Raw genomic sequence first — 10,297 nt, forward strand, 5'->3', positions numbered from 1 at the left:
TCCGAGGCGCCTGAAAAGAAGATGGCCTCGTGACCTTATATTGTAAACTGTTTTTAGAGTTCTACTACTGGGTAGTTTCTCTAAATGCTTTATCATATCATTATGTCATTATGATCAAATTTACTTGTTGTATTTTTTATACAGTTGTAAATATCAATAAATAAATTTTTAAAAAATTCATTTAAAAACAACGTTTTTCTATACGCATCTTTCCTAATAATGGTCCAATTTAGATATTTATTTTTTGTTTGGTTTTTTAGTATGGGATAAAGCCTTTATGAATAAACCAAGAAAATGTTTAAGTTATATTCTAACATATGTATGTATATATAAACATAGAATACACTAATAATCAGCTTAGAGCTTAGGCATTGATATACTTCCAAAATTAAAATAATTTAAAGTCAGAAAACTGTTGTCAAAGCCAATAAATTTAAAGATCTTATACCCTTCAAATAAGTAAATATTCCAATTCCACAGGTTATCAATCTCATCTAGACAGTTTAAGTGAGTTGATATTATTTTCAAGATCGATATTTTATACACCAACCGTCACATAATATGTTGGACTTTACAGCTATATTATTAAAATCATCTTATAAAATTGGGATATAATTTAACCTAATAGAACAATTTCTGATATTAGTCCAAAACCGAATTTCCTTATTTGTTGTTCACCATACTATGTCAGTACTCCAATACTGATCAATTGATTGATATGTTTCGTGTAAGCCATTGCTGTTAGTACTTACTTAAATATTGAAGTTTTTAAAACTAACATTCTCAACAAAATTTTTTTTCGAGATCAGGATTATTACAATTAAAAATAAATACTTATTTACACATTTTTAGACATCAGTACTATTTTTCCCAGTAAATAAACATAGCATGATTATTGGATACTATTTTAATTATCAACAGCTATGAAGAAACAAACCACAACAAAAGTAGGAAAATAAATAATCAACATGTTTCAGTAATTATCATAGGTAGTGTATCGTACTTTTATGATTAAATACGATTTCTACTTGAAAAGAAAAATTAATACATTATTTAATTATAAGGTGATAAAAATTCTGTGTTAAATATGGTCTTCACAAAAAAATCAGCTACTAATTGACAATTTTGTCATAAAAGTGCGAAAACTGGGAGAATGATTGATTTCCAGTATTCCTTTTATAATGAGCGTGATTCAGCGAATGACGTAATGATATTAATAAACCTTAAATATCTAAAAATTGATCATTACCTTTGATTTCATAATGTTTTCAATAAATAGCTTTTGGGAATAGGAATATTACTACTAATAACACATATTTTTAAAAACAACGGAAATTTATTGAGTATTGGAGCCGAAAATTACATGTTGTGCTTAGATGAAGAGAGTGTCCTAGTAGTAGTAGGGGTAGCTAGAGTAAGCGGAGTATCCTGGGTAAGCGCCGGAGTAGGCGAGAGGAGCGGAGTATCCGGTGTAGGAGTATGGGTAGCCTCCGTAGAAGACCTGCTTCTTAACCCTCTGGGCCTCTTCTGGGAAGGCGGCGACGCAAGCGATGGCCAAAGCCACGAAGAACTGCAAGTGGAGAAAGAATAAAGTAAATATAAAAAGAAAAAGTACATTGAGTATTAAGAAGAAACCATATATCTTCTGCACTTTTAAATAGAAGATCAATTGAAGAATTATTTAATTTTTAAATTTTATAAACATAAACAGACTAATACTCACAAGGAATTTGATGGAAACCATTGTTGTAAGATATCTGTTATACTTGTCCAGTAGAACTGATGCTCCTCTGGTAGGCCCGCCTCCTATATATACTGGAAAACCTCAAGGTCTTCATGTTTTTTTCGGAACCTGTTCGTTAAATTATTTAAAATTCTTATATTATAAATATGCCCTAAAGGTTTATATAATATTACATATGGGTGTGTTTTTCGTAAAATTATAGTTGCTTATCATAGTATAATTTAACATAATGTATAATTTTTTTTATCAGTCTGGAGATGAAATAGAGCAGAAAACACCTCTTTACATTCTTACTAATAAGTCTTAATAATTTTTAAACAAATTGTAAAATCACCACCATATATTATATTATTTTTTAAATTTTGATTAAAAAAAAAAGTTTCTTCTACTTCAAAATCTACTCTATCGTATCTATAAAGTGGGCCATCAACTCAAATCGCCAATTTTTTTTTTTTTTTAAATATTTCCATTAGTTTCTTAGTTGAATAATAAATTTTACTTATTTAAATTTGATTTAACACGATGTTAATATATCTTTTTCCTCATTGTTCTTATTATGCAGTATTTTGCTCGTTTGCTATGTTTTAGTCAAATATCTTAATCCCATAAGTAGTTTGTTGAAAACGTCATTCATGTATATTTTATAAAATTGAATACACATACCATATATAATACAAGTACTTAGACAGTCCACATCAAAATAAATAAGAAAGTCTCTACGGGTTATATCCCAATTCCTTACAGAAAATGAGTCATACCGACACGGGGAAAAAGTCATGTTCAGTAACAGTAAAAAAAAAATATATCATACTATACAGAATGATCAGTCATGCAACTATAAATATAATGGCTTCATTACAACTCAAGTTGAAAGGGCAGTTTCCAACTATTGGTTGGTATAATAATTAAAAAGTTAATTATTGCTGAGACACAACCTGAAATGTAGACATTAAGGTAAATTCCGAGCAAATAGGGTTATTTTTTAATGGATTTAAATAGATGAATCTTTTTTAAAAACTAACTTCAGTTTTTCTAACTTCCCTCATTCTTTACGAAAAAGTACTCACAATCATTTCCAGAAAATTGCAAAGCATCCTCCAATTTTGAAAATATTATATTTATTTTCAAGTTCAGGTAATTAAATGAACTAATAACTTGCAGTCCTCTCGTCTCTTAAGAATTCGGTCATTTTCCCTCATTCAATCAGTTTGTATCTTGATTGAGTCATTATCAGCTGAATATGTATAGGATCATCAATGCAGTAATTTGCATCCAGTATCCTGTCCTGAGTGGAGTTACCGATGGGTATCAATATTGAACTCCGAGTTCAAGGTAGTTTTAAAAAATAATTAATTATTATATTTATAATTAACACTGATTGGGGTTGAAGTGGTATATTTAAATTATTTTTATGTTACTTATTACCACTTTTTCTTCTCATATCAACCTACAGATTTTTGTAGTAGAGTTTTAATAAGTATTTTCTACAGATTTTTTCGCGTACGAACTCAAAATTATAGTACATGTTTAGTCCTTAATTTATGATTATAGGAAAAAAAATTAATAATAAATTAATTGCGAAATCGTAAATAATTTATTCGAAAAAGTTTTTTTTGTATATTATTTATTGAAGAAATTTAATACAATCTGCACAAAATTAAGGACATTATGTATCAGTATTCAAATTTGCATTCATACAATATATACACAAATAGAAGAACAAAAGAAAAAAAATGTAAATGATGACCATAGTACTCACTGAATTAAATGAAAACATATTAAATTTAAAATAATAATAACAAATAAAATAAATTACTCTCATGGTGTGTATAAATGAAAATATAAGTATTTATCAAAAATATAATAAAATTAAACTAATCAAATAATAAAAATATATATATATTCTGCCATGGGAACTCCGAACTAAGCCTCCTCCGTTAAGCTCCAAGAGATCCCAGTCTTGTCCCTGATATTGAGGTCCAGTGGAGACTGAGTGAGAGTATGAGACAGTATAAATAGTTCATATTGCGTAAGATAATGTAATATACAGATTGGAAAAAATGAAAAAAAATATATATGAGTTAATATAAATAATGTATTTAACTTCTTATCCCGTCCTAAGATCAAAAATTAAAACACAGTAGTTCTTAATTCGTATATTAATATCTTGGACGTTTCTAGGATGCTGTATCCCCCTCCTTCAGCTTATATAATTTGATTTGATTTTAAATAAAAATTTCTATCATTTTATACAAACGATTAATTTCATTTCTGATTGAGAAAAAAAAATCCAAATAAATAAATAAGTATTGTAACATTCAATTTTTTATAATTATTAATGACACATTAGTTGATAGTGAATATATGTAGATAAAGTTTAGATAGTAAAATATTAAATAGATATAATTAAATTTGGAATTGAATTAATGAAAACTTTTGCAGACTAAATAAAAAGTAAATAGTAAAACTTTATTATATTAATTTGGCCAAATCTCTTACATATTTCAAATCAACTGACCTCTCACTCTTCATAATATTTTCAATATAAAATTGAAAATCTAAAATTGATCATTGAAGCTATTTTTTGTTAATTTTTTCCTTTTCCTGATTTATTTTAAATGTTTGTGAATGCCTTTAATATAAATAATTAATTGTAATCCTCCAAATCAAGTTCCAAAGGCTATTATTAGTTATAACTTTATTATATTTATTTTCAAGACTTTATTTTTTAGCCTTTATATCGCTTCTTTATTCTTTATATCAACTCAACAATGTTTCGGGTCTTCTGCCTGTTATGTTTAACAAATAACATCCTTTGAAAATTAGGTTGTAGAATTACAACTAATTATTTATATTAAAGGCATTCACAAACATTTAAATTAAATCAGCAAAAGGTTCTAAAAGAAAAAGAATAAACAAAAAAAGTTTAAATGATCAAGTAGTTGATCTCCAAGAAAAAGGGTAAGCAAACCATCAAGGAAAATACTTTTCCTCATAGATAAGCGAAGCAGTTGATGAAATTTGATAAAATTTATATTATATACTTTCCACACTATTCTACACCTTTATATACCTTTTTCAAGATTTAGAACAAATCTAAGGATGGACCTTTTTCGAAATATAGGTGCGGGTCAGTCGACGTCAACTCATTCAAACACTTTTGAACTTTACCATTTCAGATTTACTTAGGTATAGACTTGATAAGTATATACCAACTCGTTTTTTAATTATGGAACCGTTAAGTCCTCATAATCCTGGTCTAAAAACAGAGTGTGGGGTTGGTGCCGATCGTTTTTACTTTCCGCATCAATTAAAAGTTTCCCTACCTTCGGTAGTGAAGAGACAGAAGTATTCTTTATTTTCATATTTACCTTTCTCATTCTCTTATTTCCCTTTCTCCCTTTTCTATTCATGATGATGTGACAGGTTCAATTCTACTCCCCTTGATTGGAACACAAGCCTTTATAGTGCCTATATGGAGGCTGACATCATATCAACATGATGACATTGGCTGTAGGTTACCTTTCTCGGAATCAACTGCCATTTGGATGAACTATTCTATTCTAGATATCTTATATTATATTATAGATATAGATCTATAATAGATGCTATTCTACCCACTTTATACTTGTCCGATTTTATAAGCTGTGATGACTATTACTAATGAAACTTTCGACCCTGGATGGAGATGTTTATCAACCATAATGATTTATTGATCAATATCGATTCTTAGCTCTGAACTATTTTATGTTTCTTCATACTGCCTTTTTATTTCATAAAATATTTTTTGATTCAATTTTCACGACGTTTAAGGTGAAGAAAAAATTGACAATCCGAATTAATTTATGCTAAATTTCTTCTTAATATTTATTTCCATTTCTACAACTTTTACGACTGAACGAGTTATTTTAAAAAACACTTTATACCTTTATAAAACAAAAATATAATGTACATATAATGTAAAAATAAATAATGTGATGAAATCAATAAAGCCTTAAGTATTAATTTGCTTTTTAGGTTTAGTGGCAATGCATTGTATTTGAAATATGTTTTAGGATTTTGAACATTAACATGAAATAGAATTTCAATGTGATTTGGTTATGGAATCCACTCATTGCTTTGGCCGATATATTCTTTGTTTCCTGTTCTCGATTTTATTTTTAAAATCATTGTCTTTCATCATTCAATATTTTTATATACCTGAAAGTATGAATTGCTTAATGAATAGAAAAGAAACTATGTGTATGGACTAGCTTACCAAATCTTATCTTATAAATTGATATAAAAAAATTCTTTATTCTGCGACTTAGTCTCCTAAGAGGACGTGACGGCCGTGCGGGTTGGGGCGCAGGTGGGTTCGCTTCCCACCTGGGGCAGTTAAACATTCATTGTTCGGCGTTCCCGAATAATGAATCTTGACACTCCCACCTTGGTTAGTACGCGACGGCAACTCAGGTAGGTTGGCAAAAAGGACCACTAGTCATAGACACCAGGAGTCTCCTAAGACCACAAGCAAAAAACATAAAAAAGATTGTTTATGATCTGGCTACGAACTTCAAAACATCAGTTCTATACATACGTATTACTTTCAATCGGACGATTGGGATTTAAGTTGGTGAAAAAATGGCTGAGGTCTGAAGAAAGTTGGGGATTACGGATAGAAATAGGCAAGGGCATCGGATAGGAGGAAGAACGGACAAGAAATTATTTGTAAAAGGAATCAGTTCTACATGATGCAGTATAAATATTGATTAGTTGTGTTCTGGTGTTTAAGGAGTGAATAGAGGAACGGAAAGAAATGATTTTACGCCCCTCATGATTTTAATGAGAACAATGACATAGGAAGATTTATTATTTCTTAGGAATATGAATAGGAGAGAAACAAGTAAAGCTATTAGAAAGAGGGTGAAAACCACTTTAAATTGGTATAATAGACAACATATGCGGAACATCCCAATGATATGAATACCCAAATTATGAAGGAATTCAAAAAAAAAATTTAAAAAGGGCTTGATCATTGAACAGAATGGTGTTCTTATTTCCCTTCAAATTCATCCCTGAGTTCCCCATATACTCGGCAACTGTAACCAAAATGGGGAAAAATAACAGCAACTCATCGTTTTTTAAAGGCAAAGGTTGGTTTGGTGGATTCTATGAAACTGCTTAAGGATAAAGATGGATTTCATGGATATTCCGGATACATTTTTCCAGGACATGTTAGGGGGATAACTTCGAGGTTTTTAACAGGGTTAAATTTAAGGTTTTTTGAACGGAATAGGATCGTTATTGAAATAAAGTAAAAAGTAATTAGGAGGAGTATATAAGAGGGGTTTCGATTTGGTGAAGATAGCTTTTGATGTTTTCACCATACAACTTCAATTTGTTTCTTTCAGCCCGTAACACATTCTATCAATATCACTCTACAGGTTGTGAGATGCTTAATACACAAATAAACGCAATTTAAAAAGAAAAAGACCGATTTATTCTCACATAACATAAAACATATCGTAAACCAATAGAGACGCCTGGTTCATTATTGCAGTTTAGATGACATAGGTCCTGGCGGCTGCTGGGAGATGTGCGTATCCATATGGGTAGACCGCTGGGTGTACAGCGTGCATTGCAGGTACCACTCCTGGGACTATGGGCATCACCAGGGACCTCTCGTACTTGCCAGGCCAATAGGAGCCGTCGTCATCTGCGTACTTCATCATCATTTCCTCTTTCTTCTCCTCCGCGGCCGCCACGGCGCAGATGGCTGCCACTGCGAAGACTACCTGTAATACCAAGACATTATAGCACTTTATATTTAAACAAGTGATGATTTGAGAAACAGGAATTTTTTTGTTTCTATGTGCTTAGGCCTATAATTAAAAACATTCTACATCATCAGAGCTCTAGGGAAAGTGGTTTAACAATAATTTCAAGAATTTCGAAATTCATAAATAGCCTTACTTGATTCTAGACACGTCAACCATTGTATAGTGATCAAAATGACTGAATTAGGTTGACAACATTTTTTTACAAACATATTCTATAAACATGGGCGTAGGCAGAGTGGATCAGGGGATGGGGCACGGCTCTCCCTCAATTTTTGGACCTAAGAAAAAAAAGAAAGGAAATAGCCGACTTATTTGTTAGATGGTTTCCTTTGGAAACATGTTTTAATTAGGAAAGTAATGGCGGGGAAAGATGGTGGCCTCCAAAAATCATCAAAAATGAAAAGTGCAAAACTGCCTTATATTTTCATTGTGCGAAATGGTGTGTATGTATGTGAATCGCTTTTCTCAAAAACCTAAAGGTTTTTTAAGGCAGATATAAGCCTGGGATGTTACTGCAACTTTTTTGCACAGTTCGACTTATTAGACATTTTCTCCAAAACAGATGAAACGATTTCAATTAAACTAGTCTTATCCGTGTACAATTAAGTTTGTATTTAATAGCAGCTATGTCATATCCAAATTAAATTATTCTGACAGAGCTTTTTTTTTTTTAATATTTATTTATTGCTATTTACAACTGTATATTATAATACATTTAGTAAATCTGATCTAAATTAAATTGGAATGTTATAGGCGTGTAGAGAAACTAACCATTAGCACTCTAATGACATTTTACATCTGACAGCTTAAATGTCGATTTCTTAAACGACGATTTCCAAAAGATCTCCAAAGTACGTTTATTTGAAATAACTAAACATCTCTCGTTATTGGTTGCAAAACGAGATTAATACAATATATACAATACAATACAAAACATCAAAGGATTTTATAATGAACTAAATAAAATAAATGTTTTTCTTGTTTATTATTATTTTTATGAGAATAGTAGTAAATTGTTAATTGTTAATTAGTAATTGGCAATTTTTATTGCAACCATGAAAACACAAAAACAGTATAACTTTTTCACTTAGCCTATAAGTTAAAATATATAAAGCAGAAATATTTCAATTTATCTATTGATACCAATAAAAAATTTTGTCTTAAAATCTTTTAAATGAATTTTCATTTCAAAGTTTTTATTTAATTTAGTTTTCAATTATTTAGTAATCTGTATTTGTCTATGCATGGCATAAAAACTGTTTACCTAACAGTAATAAAATAAATAAAGTTTTATAAGCTCTGTATATTATGAACCAAGCATAATCCTTAAATGATTTAAACTGATTAAAAATCTCCCGGCAAGCGAAACAAGGCGTCCCGTTTTAAAGGCTAATATGTCTGAATTTACAAAATCAGCCTTTAAAAAAATAGGTTTAAACACTTGAATTCAACAAAGATTTCAGTAATAACTTTTTATGACTTATTGCCTCAAATATTGATGCTTAGGGGAAAACCTGTTACTCTAAAAAGATAAATTTAGAATTTTCATTGATAATAATGAACAATATTATTCTAATTATATTTCGAAAATTATTTTATTTTACTTTGACGTCCTCTATAGCCACAATAATGTTTGGAAATTTAAATCTGTTTATTAGAAATATATACCCATTGGGTTTTCCTCCAACAACCTTCATACGAACAATCATCGTATAATTTTTTTTCATTTTCATAAATGAACATCAGAACTTACATAAGAAGACCATCGCAACAAAAAATTATTATTTCATTGTATTTTAAAATTTAAATTATTATCCACGAATGAGTCTGAAGTTTTGAGCATTTCCGTCTGATGACAGATATATTTATAAAAATTAACATTTTTGTAAAAAGTTTTAATCTCGATTTTGTTTCCTCTAGAACAAATAATTTATTAATTGATAAATATAAATTACTTACGAAAACTCTGAATGCTGCCATTGCTGTTACTGGTTCGAATGTACCTGATGCTGACCAAAGATGACACAGGACATATATAGTGAACTGGCAGAGGATCCTCATCCTCCCATTGGCCAAGAACTTGAGAAGGAAAAAGGAAAAGCCCCCGTCGCCCTTGAGGACCTGCTGCGGTGAAGAATGCAACCGGTGGTGCATCGCTGCAAAAACACAAGAACTGCATCTCCCGCATTAACATAATGTCTTTACAAGTCTTTTTGGAACTGATTTAATGGCGGCAATTATTCACTGCCTTGTTTGGTTGTAAGTGATTGGTCCATGAATCGTCTTTCGTGGCCTGCGTTAACGCTTTTAGGACATCTATGACTCTACAGATAAATTTAAAAAAAATTCGTGAATTTCATAAACTTGCATCGAGTCCAAAATACGATCCGTTTTTGAGAAAATCGAAAAAATGTGAAAAATCGATTCACTTAAGTGGCATCTACAGAGGATCGATTTAATCGAAAATGTTGAAAAACTTTCGTGAATTGTTCAAAATTGCTATTAAATTAAAAGTAATATAATAAAATCCTGGATTTATAAAAAAAAATATTGAAAACTGTACCGCTATAATCCACAAAGTTAAGTATTTTCTAAGAAAGTACTGTACAAAAATTGAGCTAGGATATGATTTTTTCAAGATCATGTTTAACCACCTGGATTTTCCCCAATTAGGATAACTTTGAAGAGGCTGAGTGTGCCCCAGGAGTGTTCCAGAACCCAAAGGCTTGAC

At 30.3% G+C, this 10,297-nt stretch overlaps 2 long non-coding RNA genes across 2 annotated transcripts; both read right to left on the reverse strand.

Moving 5' to 3' along the window:
• Nucleotides 1-1,316: 1,316 nt before the first annotated feature.
• Nucleotides 1,317-1,846, reverse strand: LOC106682614 (uncharacterized). The gene is made up of 2 exons (XR_001343455.2): nucleotides 1,724-1,846; nucleotides 1,317-1,570 (listed from the first exon to the last, which is right to left on the reverse strand). It is a non-coding gene; the product is annotated as an uncharacterized lncRNA (long non-coding RNA).
• Nucleotides 1,847-7,203: 5,357 nt separating this feature from the next.
• LOC136796476 (uncharacterized) lies at nucleotides 7,204-9,687 on the reverse strand. The gene is made up of 2 exons (XR_010844190.1): nucleotides 9,526-9,687; nucleotides 7,204-7,521 (listed from the first exon to the last, which is right to left on the reverse strand). It is a non-coding gene; the product is annotated as an uncharacterized lncRNA (long non-coding RNA).
• Between the last annotated feature and the right edge of the window lie 610 nt (nucleotides 9,688-10,297).

The sequence above is a fragment of the Halyomorpha halys genome, unplaced genomic scaffold, assembly GCF_000696795.3.
Source record: "Halyomorpha halys isolate HHAL.00 unplaced genomic scaffold, Hhal_1.1 Scaffold432.1, whole genome shotgun sequence".
Taxonomy (NCBI): Eukaryota; Metazoa; Arthropoda; class Insecta; order Hemiptera; family Pentatomidae; genus Halyomorpha; species Halyomorpha halys.